The sequence below is a fragment of the Cucumis melo genome, chromosome 7 (assembly GCF_025177605.1).
Source record: "Cucumis melo cultivar AY chromosome 7, USDA_Cmelo_AY_1.0, whole genome shotgun sequence".
Lineage (NCBI taxonomy): Eukaryota > Viridiplantae > Streptophyta > Magnoliopsida > Cucurbitales > Cucurbitaceae > Cucumis > Cucumis melo.
The window spans coordinates 10,885,431-10,899,104 of record NC_066863.1 but is presented as its reverse complement, the minus strand read 5'-3'; the positions used below and the strand labels follow the sequence as shown (position 1 = coordinate 10,899,104).

The 13,674-nt window shown below is 33.6% G+C and overlaps 2 long non-coding RNA genes across 2 annotated transcripts; one reads left to right on the top strand and one right to left on the bottom strand.

The window, feature by feature from the left end:
- The first annotated feature begins 374 nt into the window (after positions 1-374).
- Positions 375-12,529, top strand: LOC127150234 (uncharacterized). The gene is made up of 2 exons (XR_007822399.1): positions 375-470; positions 12,368-12,529. It is a non-coding gene; the product is annotated as an uncharacterized LOC127150234 (long non-coding RNA).
- On the bottom strand, positions 2,757-7,997 carry LOC103487512 (uncharacterized). Its single transcript, XR_537267.3, has 3 exons — positions 7,382-7,997; positions 3,880-3,961; positions 2,757-3,789 (listed from the first exon to the last, which is right to left on the bottom strand). It is a non-coding gene; the product is annotated as an uncharacterized LOC103487512 (long non-coding RNA).
- Positions 12,530-13,674: the final 1,145 nt, after the last annotated feature.

The window sequence follows — 13,674 nt, the reverse complement described above, 5'->3', positions numbered from 1 at the left end:
GCATACTTTGAAGTATGTATATGCCCTTTATTTATGAAATTGTATTCCCACTAATTAGATTTCCTCTTTTCTATCCTTTGTCTTACGATCCTAGAGTTGTTTCTATTTAAATTGTGGGACACTTTCTAGCTTTTGAAAAAGTGTATTAAACAATTAAAGAGTTCTGGAAAAAATATTATATTATCTAGAGATGTATCTTTAGTATCCTACTTGCATACTTTGATCTGCTCGACTATCTTTGTGTAATAAGAAATGTAACAATTGCATTTTGCAAGTTACTGAATATACAAAAGTCCTTGAAGAAATGCAAAATGTTTCAAGAGAGGAATACCTTGTATCTCTAAGGAGGTAAGTAGAAACTGTTAAAACATCTAGTGTAATAAAATCAACTACTTCTCATACAATTATATGCTTTTCAGAAAGAGCAGTGGATTCTCAAGAGGAGTATCCAAATATCATGGTCTGTCAAGGTATTTCCTCTTTCCTTGTTAATGTTAATTGTTAACATATCAACCTTATTTACTGGTTATGAAGAATTATTTGTTTGTGAGATATGTGTTAACTTCCTTTATGTTCTCGTGATAATTCAAAAATATAGGTAATCATTTTATAATTTTAGTTACTATGTTATGAAAATTCTTTCTTTTCTTCATTTTTTTCTTAGTAAATGTATGTAAACTGCTCTTTGATAAAGAAAAGTTCAAAGAATACAATAATGCATACAAGACAGCTGATCCAAAGGAGCCATACAAAATAATACGTTACGACATGCATATTTTTATGGGTATTTTATTCCCTTTAATTATCCTTTTTAAAGTTTAGCTATCATAAAAAGTTTATAATATTATTGTTGGAATTTATGTCAAAAACTCGTAGTTTGTAGTTGAAATTACATTCTATTCAATAAAATTGTTATTGAGGACTTATTAGTGAAATTAGAATACTATAATCTTGAATCCAATAAACTAAAGTCCTAAAGCTATCTAGTGTAGACTTGAACTTTATATAGAGACATAAATATGGATCAAGTTCGAGTATATAGCACAAACGGTCTATAGTATATGAATATGGTTGGGCACTTTATTCCAGAAACATTATGGATACGACTCGCTCTGTTGTAAGTACAAATGATGTGATCTTGAATCATTCATGTAGAGACATGGGAGTGGGAGCATCTTATGTAAAGAGTTTACATAATACTAGAACCATGAAATAGTCACTTTTTAGTTGTAATACTGTTGACTATATAAAACTGACTATTTTGATTATTAATGACCTTGGTAACTTAATCTTAATCTTAAGTTAACTATGAACTTCTGTTCATGTGAAATTATTCTTAGATCTACATAGGTGAAGACAGTTGAACGGTGTTAGTCCAATAAGCCTCCCATTTCAGGGGTAAGATTGAGTGAATAGCTAGGAACATAGGGTGGAAGACAGAATTCACTCCTACCCGTCTTAGGGTTAGTAGATAGGTTGTTCCCTTAAGGATTGAATCCAAGTCTTGAACAAGAGATCCCACCCTCTCATTGGCTTGAAAGGGATTCGATTTATAGGTTGGACCTTAAACCAATTGTTCGATAGTGGATCAGTGGGACTTAAGGAACAAGATGTAGTCTCGGGGTTACAAACAACTTATGAAATATTAACTTACTGATCATGGTTATACCGAATGAACACAAATATATCTATAGTGAGGGGAGTGCAACTAAGGGACTTTAGTGGAATGACCCATTAGTTAACGAATGTTGATTAGTTCAACCTAAAAGGATTTAATCAGTTAACCTTTGATCATAGTATCCCACGATCTATAGGTCCATTAGGTTCCTCTACTAGCTCATATGGAATTAACTTAGAACAATATGTTGGAATAATTCAAATTGTTCGAATTTAGTAGAGTGACAAACTGACAGATATATGTGATATAGACGTCGGTTATAGAGTTTTATTTTTAAATGTGATTTAAATATTAAAAGTATGCGTACAGATTCATATTTGGAAGCTCGAAATTGTAAAATGTAAAAATGTTTACTTTTGACTTTGAAAAGTCAAATTTTAACTGACTTTAAATTCAGATGTGATTTGAATTTCAGAAAGCTGAATGTAGATTTATGCTCAAGAGGTCGAAATTAGTCAAGATGGATAAAATGGTAAAAAGTCAAAATTTGAAAAAGTCAAAGTTTGACTTTGACTTAATTGGTCAAATGACCGTATTGCCCTTGGACTAAAGTTAGTGGAAAAATCCAACATTTTGTTGGATAACCCCACTAGCACTTAGTGGGACAAGTGTTTACATAAGTTGTAAACATATAGCCCATTAAGTTTAAGTTGAGAAAAAAAGAGAATGTAGAGAGAGAAATTACCCTATGTTCCCTTCTTGTTCTGCTGGCAGCTGTAATATTCAAGTCCATTGAAGAAAAGTTATTGGAAGAATAGATACTTAACTACCAGTTCAATCATAAGCTCCCAGTTTTAACAAGTGACAGCAGCCGCAAAATCTAAAATAATTTGATGTTCTAGTTACTGTTTCAACCTATTACAACTACCACTATCCTTTTAAAGATACTGTTTCCATGCAAAGTTAAAAGTTTCAATATTTTCCAAAAAAGGTACTTCTATTCTTCTTTTCTAATCGTTCCTTTTTAAGAAAATAGAGAGTTCGTTCGTCAAACCACTTCCCAAAACATGCCAAGTTGATAGAAAAGAATTCATTCTCTCCTTAGACAGCAAGACAAAATTTATCAAAATGTGGTTGACAGAGGTTTGTTATCACAAAAGCTTCTCCATGGATGTCACTCCGGGTACACTCGATTGGATTAGGAAAAGCTTCAAACTTTTGCTTGACAACCCAACAAATAGACACTTTTTCATAGAAAAAAGGTATGTTGATAGCTGTATGTGGCTAAGAAAGACAAAGAACAAGAGTAAGTCTGGTAACACAGCTGAAATTTTCAAAATTAACAACAAAGGAAGGAAATGCAGTATATTGATCCTTGAAAGAAATGACAAGAAAGGATGGAAATCTTTTCTGTTGTTCATCGCCTTTACTCCTTATTAGATCTCAAAAAGGCCTTGTTCTTCTTTAAGCAGATTTTATGATGCGTATCACCTTTCTTGTTCAGACTCTGAGATCCCAAAGAAAACATATGCAGATGTGCTATCAGATAATGGTGAGGATGAAAATAAGAAAAAGAAAAGCATATGCTTTTCAAATGAAAGCTCAAGAAAGGAAAGTTCAACACTAGAAACCAAAAAGTAGGGAGCCTCAGGTAATTCTTTAAATCTTAAAGCGGCTGTGATCATAACCAAAAGATATTTCCATGACGATTGGAGCAGAATCATGTTCTCCTTTAAGAGACAAACATAATATGAATTATCTTACTAGCCTTTTCACTCGGATAAAGCAATCATCCTTCTTGAAGCAGAGCAGGCCTAATTTCTTTGTAGAAACAACAGTGAAACAGGTTAGTCAACAATTGGAAAACACTATGTCAAATTTGAAAAATGGTTTCCTACAAAACATGCCACACATTCCTTAATCCCAAGCTATAGAGGCTGGCTATGATTCAGAGGCATACCCCTACACTCATGGAATTTAGACAGTTTTGTTTATATTGGAAATGATTCCTTGATGTAGCTAAAGAAAAGGTGAATATAGATAACCTGGTTGAAGCAAAGGTAAAGGTGAAATACAATTATACTGGTTTTTTCCATGCATCTATTTTGCTTAAAGATTACCTTGGTCAAGACCATGTAATTCAGATGGTTCCACCACCATAAAGCAGATGGCTGATAGAAAGTAATGTTAGAATCCATGGAACCTTAAAAAATGAAGTAGCAAGGGATTTTGATGAATTCAATTCCTCTTCGGGAACTTACCACTTTACCGGATTTCATACTATTCCGCCGGAAACTTCAAATGACAAGATGATCAGAAACTCTTCAAAAATCAATAACTCCACTGAATCAAATAATGCAAAGGTTAAGATTTACAGCTCATCTGATTCATATATTAACTCCAATGATTTGATTTTGAGCATAAAAAAGAGAGAGAAAAGGAAATCAATAATGAACATTTATGAGAGAGATTAAAACAAATCCTCAAGGAGGAAAGTTTCTTTTTCCACTCCGTAGACTTTTCTCTCCAACAATTTAGTTATAGCTAGTAGAAAGCAGATTAGAATCAAAAGTCCATCAGTTGATCAACAATTTGATTCTACTGACACAAAAGCTACAATATCCAAGCTTACTAAAAAAAGATGCTATCGCATTAAAGCCAAACAATCTTCCAGCTCAAATAAGCCACAAATACAATCTCTAGTAGTGAAGGCAGACAGATAGGAATGATGACAGCAATCTGGAAATAAATTTGAGCAAATAGAGAAGATTGATGATCAATTCATCGAGGAAACACAGTTGGTTAGCAAATTAAGCAGCTTTGAAAACTGTCCAACAATGAACAACTAGAATGACAACTTTTCAGAAGGTGAACCAAGCGCTTCAAGAAAAAACTCAATACTGAACATAAGGAAAAACTTTTCAAATAGAAGCTAGTGGAATGGCTCAAAGAAAATAATCTGAAACTATCTCCTAAATTCCCACTAAACATGGAAGGTTCCACAAATGTTGTTATTGACAGTAATCCACACAATTCGGGCATTGAGCTTAGGGGTACCAATTTTACATTAAGCTTAAGAGGATTGGGCTCTAGCTCCCTCTAAAAGAGCTCATATAAATAAACTAATTTTCAACTATGAGCCTGACTTTGTAGTTCTTACTGAAACCAAATTATCATCTTTGAATGGTTCCTTTTCAAATTCTATCTGGTCTCTTCCCCAAAAAAAAAAAAAAATGAGAGCATTAGATCCTATTGGCAATTTTGGTGGAATTCTAATTTTTTGGAATGATATCAAGTTCAAAAAACTCAATCAAAGGCTAGTTCAGTCTCTCTATTCAAATTAAGAATGAAGATGGTTTTCTTTGGTGGCTCACTGCTATCTATGGTTCTACCAGTAACAACAACAGAGATATTTTTTGGAATGAGCTAGCTAATTTACATTGTACTTGTAACCCATATTGGTTGTTGACTGGTGACTTCTTTATGATCAGATAGAGGATAGAAACTAATGTCAAGCATCTTGATAAAACCATTATGGATTGGTTCAATGATTTCATCCATAGAAATCAGCTGAGTGATCCTCCCTTAACTAACAACAGTTTTACCTAGTTTAATCTCAGAATAAACCCTACTCTCTCAAGACTAGTCCATTTCCTTTTCACTAATCAGTGGGAAGCTCATAATAGCCAGCATACTTCTAGAACCCTAGTTAAGGTGGTTTATGATCATTTTCCCATTCTGCTTGAATCTATTCAAATCAAATGGGGCCCTTGCCCCTTCAGACTAGACAACTCTTTTCTGGGGAACCATGATTTTAGAAGAAACATTAAGAGTTGGTGGGATGTTTCTAAGCAGAATGGCCAAACTGGCTTCCACTTTATCTAAAGAATAAAATTGTTGGCCATGGATATTAAGCTTTGGCAGCACAGAAACCAGAACAATCAATTTGGAGTTAGAAAAATATTGATTAATGAAATTGAACAGATTGACAAATTGGAAGCGAAGAACAACATGACAGATACTCTACACTAAAAAAGATTGGCCCTAAAATGTGACCTTGGCAATTTAGAATTGAAACAATCTCAATTGTGGGCCCAAAGAGCTAGGAAGAATTGGCTTAGGGAAGGTGATGAAAATACAACATATTTCCATAAGGTATGCACAATAAACCAAAGGAAGAATCTTGTCTCAAAGATTGAGGATTCAAATGGCAGTAAGTTTGTTACATCTCAAGCAATAGTTGATGCTTTCATCCTCCACTGTCAAAATCTCTACAAGGATGTTCCTATCAACAGACTGTGGATAAGCAAACCTTAAACCCTAAACCCTAGGCACCATAATGTCCATTGTGCAAAGTTCAGTGAAGCTGAAGTCAGAAAAGCCATCGAATCCTTCAACAATGGTAAAGCCCTAAACCTGATGGTTTCCCGATGTCATTCTACAAAAAAACTTGGTCTCTCATCAAACAAGATGTGATGGAAGTCTTTGATGATTTCCACAGAAAGAGCATCATCAATAACAATGCTAATAGTACCTTCATTGCCTTGATTGGTAAGAAAAACAAGTGCACTAAAACTTCAGATTACAGACTAATTAGTCTTACTATGTCTCTTTACAAAATGGATTTCGTCAATAATAGACTAATCACATACGCTATTCTGATTGTTAATGAAGCTATTGATTTTTGGAGAGTATCCAAGGTAAAAGGATTCATTATGAAGCTTGATATTGAAAAATCTTTTGATACAATAAATTAGGACTTTATTGACTATATGATGAAAATGAAAGGATACCCTCAAAGATGGAGAAAATGGATAAAGGCTAGCATCGATAATGTGCACTATTCTATATTGATAAATGGCAAGCGTCATGATAAATGACATTGCCTATTCTATATTGATAAATGGCAAGCGTCATGATAAATGACATTGCAAATTCCTGGGATTTTATTCCACAAAACATTCCCATTGACTATTTGGGAACTCCTCTTGGTGGAAAAACCTCAATCAAAGGCCTTCTGGGATAACATAGTTGAGAAAATCCACAAAAAGCTCTTCGGCTGGAAATATATAGAAGTTTCTAAAGGCGGTAGATTGACTCTAATAAACTCCACTCTTGCGAGCACTCTAACATATCTCCTATCACTCTTCAAAGCTCTTGTGATGATTGGTAAAGAGATCAAGAGGCTTTGAAGGAATTATCTATGGAAAGGAAACAAAAATGACTCAAGCTCTCATCTCATAAGTTGGTCCCTTTGTACGTCTCTAAAGAATAAAGAGGGCCTGGGAATCACCAAGGTAGTAGACATCAATTTTTGCTTTATTCACCAAATGGATTTGGAGATACCATCAGGAAACCAATTTCTTCTGAAGAAAAATCATTGATGTAAAGTATAAAAAAAGCTTCATAAGAGACCTCCCTAGGACCAACAAATTCAGCTCTGCAAAAGCTCCTTGGAGGTCCATAATAAAAGGAAACGATTGGTTTGAATCAAAAGTAAAGTGGAAAATTAACAGTGGTGATTCTCTATCTTTTTGGCATAGTAACTTGTGTGGTAACCTCACTCTATCTAAGAAATGTGCAAGATTATATGCTAAATTTAGTAAATAACTATCATCAGTAAAAAAAAATGTGGTATCAAAGCATAAACAATTGGAATTTCTATCCAATAAGACAGTTGAATAACACAAAAATAGAACATTGGCAGACCATCATTGTTTATCTTCCTCAACTTGACCCAAATGAAGGAAAAAGTAAATCTACCCGGCCTTTAAACAACAATGGTCTTTTCTCCATAGCTTCAATCAAGAGAGCCATCTTTGAAGAAAGTACCATCAACAATCCAATTGCACGTGCAGGTTCCTTCGACAACCTTTGACAATAAAAAATTCATAAGAGATATAAATTCTTCTTGTGGATAGTATTTCATGAAAGACTAAACATAATGGATGTAATTCAAAAGAGAAATCCAAAATCTTCCCTCAATCTGATATGGTATGCATCATGTAGAGCAGATTTCGAAAATATCAACCATATCTTCATCCACTGTGCCAGAGCTAGAAGCTTTTGGAAGAAAATCTCGAAGAAACAAGGCATTTAGTGCAAGAAAACTCCGTCAACGCCCTCTACCACAACTTATTCTCCATAAATCAAAAGAACACTAGCAATGTTATAAAATTCAATATCATATCGGTGACTTTATGGACTCTATGGCTGGACAGAAACAACATCATTTTCAATGATGCCTACAGCAGTTTCCATAGCAGTTGAAAAAATATTTGCAAATTGGTGGGTATGTGGTCAAGCAAACATCGTCTCTTCAAGGGTTATAGCCAAATTTCTATTTCATTAAGAATTAGAGCTTTTAGATTATGACTTGTTTGAGACTTTCCTTTAGCCCCTCTTGTAACTTCGCTTTTGGCTATTAATAAAATTGAGGTTTAAGGCTATAGTCTCATCCCTCGGAAGCTTCTTCTAAAAAAAAGTTTTAAGTATAGAATGAGGTATTGATTTTTTGTGAAATATTTTCATGCATTTTTATGTAAATATTATATAAAATTTCTTAGAATATTTTTAATAATTTTTACAAATTATTCAAATTTTCTCACCTTTCACTAAACCAAATTGTTGTTTCCTTCCTCCTAATTTCATCTACTTTTCTCATTATTTCCTTCACTTAATGGGTCGCACAAGCCAATTCTAAGTTCGGAAAATAGTGGATCAATACTAGTGGTGGTCTTTAGTTCGTGATCGTGGGGAGATTTCAAGGATTGGGAAGCTTCGAAGGTAAGTATTTCTCTTAATCCTAATTTCTTTTTATTAGGGTAGAATTAAGCATGTTAATCACTAAATAATTTAGTTGCTTCTATAGTAAATTTTCGATCTATACTTCTGCTGTGCATGTCTCATTTTTCTTTTAGGTGGGAGATGATGAAACATGAGACATGCGTAGTAGAAATAACGGATCAGTTTTACTCTAATTACAATTTAGTAATTAACATGCTTCAAAACTACCCTAATTATATGAAATTAGGCTTAAAGGAAAATGTATCTTTGTTGCTTCCAAATTTCTTGATATCTCCTCATGCACACGAACACGGTGCCACCACTAGTATTGATATGCTATTCTCCAGACATAGAACCAGGTTGTGGTTTTGAGATGAAAATTGAAGGGGGAATTCTAGGATTTGAGTTTGGGAGAGAAAAAGGTTTTTAGTTAATTTTGTAAATCAAAAAATACAAAAAAATTTCCAAAATGTTTTGCTTAATTTGAAAAGAAACCTATTTATAACCTAATTATATGCAAAATTAGATGTAATTAGTTGGTCAAATCTCAACACCTAGCATTACACTAACCATTAGTGGAACTTAGTGGACTGTGTCTACATCTTATGTAACCACTTACCCCACTAATTGTAGTTCAAGGGCAATATGGTCATGCAATCATTCAAGTCATAGTCAAACTTTGACTTTTCATGTTAAACTTTGACTTTTTGAAGTTAACAGTCAACATTTTGCATTTTGTCATTTTGTTCGTCTCGACTAATTCCTACTTTTTGAGCATGAGTTCATTCATTTTTATGAAATTCAAATCATATTTGAATATAAAACCAATCAAAGTTTGACTTTTCAAAATCAAATGTTAACATTTTGACTTTTTACAACTTTAACCATTTTCATCAATTTTGAGCTTCTTAATATAAATCCATATTCATATTTTTAATATTTAAATCACATTTAAATATAATACTCTATCTCAAATTGATAACGAACAACTATATCATATATATTAGTCCGTTTCTCACTCTTTACCTAATTCGAACTATTCCAACATATTGTTCTAAGTTAATTCCATATGAATTAGCAGGGGAACCTAATGGACGACGTATCATGGACTCCAACGATCCAAGATTAACTGGCTAAACTCTTTTAGACAGAGCAACATTCATTAACTAACGGGTTATTCCACTAAAATCAATATAGTTGCACTCCCCTCACTATAGACATATTTGTATTCATCTGATATAATAATGATCAGTAAGTTAATACTTCACAGGTTTTTCGTAACCTCTATTGGGTCAAAATATCGTTATACTCTTGAGACTACATCTTGTTCTTTAAGTCCCACTGATCCATTATTAAACAATTGGGTTAAAGTTAAACCTATAAATCGAATCCCTCTTCGACCAATGAGAGGGTGGGACCCCTTATTCAAGAAATAAATTCAGTCGTGTTAAGGAAACAACCTATTTACTAACCCTAAAACGGGTAGGAGTTAATTCCATCTTGCATCCTATGACCCTAGCCATCCACCTAATCTTACCCTTAAAATGGGAGACTTATTGGGCCAACACTGTTGAGCTGCCTTAACCTATGAAAATCTAAGGATAATTTTGTTTGAACAGAAGTTCATAGTTAGGTCTGGATTAAGATTAAGTTACCTAGGTCATCAATAATCGAAATAATTAGTTTTATACAGTCAACAGCGTTATAACTTAAAAGTGACTATTTCATGGTTCCAGTCTCATGTAAACTCTTTACATAGAATGTCCCCACTTTCATGTCTCTACATTAACGATTTAGGATCACATCATTTGCACTAACTACAAAGCGAGCCACATTCATAGTGTCCCTAGAATAAGGCGTTGAACCTTATTCATACACTATAGAGAGTTTGGGCTATATACTCAAACTTGTGGTTATTTCATAATTACAATGTTCATCTGTGGTTGTGTCATGCTGATCTCTAAACACCACACTTGTTCACGTTTTGGATACAAATGGTGAAGTCGAAATGTCGGATTGAGCTTGTCACCAAGTTCTTTTGTACGCACGTTTAACTTATTTTTTGTTACTTATTCTCTCGAGTAGTTGGTGAACAACACCTAATTTCTTCTCTCAAAGAGAATCTAGTCATGGGATAAAGCATAGGTTAAACAAGATGAACCTTATAAGTAGAGATCCCTTATCAAGCACTTATCACACAATCAAAGTACTTATAATACATAAACAGTATGAACAGTAAAAAGAGATGGAAGATTGATAGTGAACAAATATGCAATATATTGATTTATGTAGGCCCTTTCGGCCATTGGTATATATAAAAGTCAATATTACAATGAACGTACAAAAATGGAAGGTAAAGAAAAGGGAGTCGAGCCATAGAATGCCTAAGCATTCGTTGGCTCTTTTACAAGTTAGAAGGAAGAAGATGGTGGTTTCTCTTTCTAATCTCTCTCTAAGCTATTACTCAAAATGTTAATGGGAGAAGAGGCAAAAGGAGGAAAAAGTTTTACAGAAGTGGAAGAGTTATTCTCTTACTGCCATCTCTTATGAAGCTCTCTTGGGTTTGGTCCATTCAAATCAACTTAGTATGCTTTAGGCAGGAAGCTTTTATCCCACTGTACATGTCAGTGCCAAAAGCAGCCTTGTCATGTCACATCAACCCCAACTACCATCCTTGTCTTCTAGTGAATCACATTGCATGAGGATGTGGCATCTCGCTTGTGGTGTTAATCACCAAGAGGTTTTCCTATCGCATAAGCTCTTTGCACTTAATCTGTAAGACTCATAGTTAAGACCCATAGATAAAACTCGTAGTTAAGACAAGTAGTTAAGACCTGTAGATAAGACCTGTAGTTAAGACAAGTAGTTAAAACTAAAGAAGTAAAATAGGCGTTTCGGGGGTCTACGCAAGAAGAGGTGGGTTACTCCGTGAAAAAGGTTGTGCAAGAAGACTATTGAAAGGTTGGGCAATTAGAGTTTTTCGTGAAATGGAACTTGGCGAGAAGAAATAAGGAAACTTCTCATAAATTTCCTAAATTTACTTAATGGGCCACGTGTAAGGTTTAAGTTAAGCATGATTAAGTTAAATCTTAAGATCACATATGTACCACTAAGAAGAATGAGGTGGCGACTTATCAAGAGCTTAAGGGTGACTAAGCTTGTTTAAGGATTAGTATAAATAAGGGTCTTCAGCCAAATTATTAGTCAAGATTATTTTGAGAATTTGAAGAGAAAAATTTAAGTGTTCAAGTGGTGTCAAAGTGTCAATGCGAGAAGACTACGCGAGAAGAAGAAGAAGAAGAAAAGCCTTTGAAATTTAAGTAGCTAAGTAGTGTGAGTGTTTTCTACAAAGTATTTAAATTATTTTAAACCTTATTTATTAAAATGTTTAGTGATTTGAAGTGATGATTTCAATATAAATGTTTCTAAAGAGACTTCTAAGTAAAGTCTATTTTATGTTAACGCATGTTTATTATGTTTTAAAGCATGTTTTATGTTTCAATGATTACGAAATGGTGTTTAAACCATTATTCTGCTTCCTATAAATGAGTTAACTGTTATGTGCAGATAAGGAGTAAAGTCAGTCATGTAGAAAATGACTACATGGTGGAGTGAAGCTAGCCAGTGTAGGAAAGGAATGCATTGTGTTTAGTGGCCTGAGCAACAATAACAAATCAAAATATTCTTAGATGTTGAGGATGAAAAAGCCATCTCAGTAGTCTAAACGTGGGATGATGAGTCCTTGCGTAGAGAATTATTCGAGATTCTTGGCCAAAGGAATAACTTGACTAAATGTGATATGTGAAATGTGTATTGATGTGATATGCAAAATGATATGTTTTCATAGGAGATGAATTTATGTGATTTGATATGTTTAGCGAAATGATGTTTTATTTTGTGAAAAGGATTTCATAAACACCTTTTTGAGTCTTTAGACTTATGTTTTAAAGTTTTACATTCCAGGTTCCAGGCGTTAAGGCCAAGTAGAGGAAAAGTTAAAGAACTTGTTAGGCGAGAAGAGGTTGTCAAGGCGTTTAGTTTAAACTTAAGTGTTCTACTTATGTAATTTGTCAAAAGAGTTGTAAAAAGCTTTGTTCAAGTTAATAAAAGTATATGTTTGTCAAATTCCTTTTGTTAAGTTGTTTTATTGCCTAAATTATGACTGTGGTTAAGAAAGGATGTAGTAGGTGATTAAGCAAAGCTTAAGGACCTCAAGACCGAGTGTCTTTGGCATTTAGAACGTCAGAGATACTCAAAGTCACACCGCATTTCACATGGCAAGTTAGGATATTTGCGGGGCAGGGTGTGAGACGATCCCCTTGCGATCCACTATGTTTCTTCTTTTCATTATTATCCTACGACAAGTCACTAAATGCATGCATGGTAAAACATTCATAAAGACTTATGTAAATTACATTCTCTTATCTTTATAAATTTGTGATGAAAGTTGCACGTTTTAACATTTTATCCCTCATTCAACTCCATTGTTCTACCTAAAAGGCTATAATAAATTGTATTCCTACAAGTTATCAAATTGATCCATATTTATGTCTCTACATAAAGTTCATGTTTACACTAGATAACCTCGAGATCTTAGTTTATTGGATTCATGATTATAGTATTCTAACTTTACTAATAAGTTCTCAATTCCTACTTTATTGAATAGAATATAATTTAAACTACAAACTACGAGTTTTAGGACATAAATTCCAACAAACTCCCACTTAGACTAAAACTCCTAGTGTGAGAAAACAACGTTGAAATTAACCGTTATAGAATTACTCATATGAGTACAATAAACATTTGAATACAATAAACTAGGGAATACATCGAAATATTCTCCCACTTGTCCTAGTGTACAAACTTCATAGACCTAAACTCTTTAGGTAACCTTCAAACACTTTAGCCATGAAGGACTTTGTAAACCAAACAACCATGATTTGCTCAAGTATCATGATTACTACAATGTCACTATGATGTACAAATTACCCAGATAAGGTAGTATAATTTTACTTCACGCTTCTCCACACTACTACTTCTCCATTTAGAGAGAATATTGATTCCAAAGTAGACTTTATAGCATCTTTGAAAATGAGAATCAGTGTATTCAATAAGGATCAAATCCTTAGCATTATACACAAGCAAGTAGTTTTTTTTTTATTTTCTAAACTATTTTAGAATTTTCTTAAGAGTAATTAATTCCTTTTATGTAGTCAATGTCAGGTCTAGTACATAACATTACATAAAACAAACTCCCAACAATGGAAACA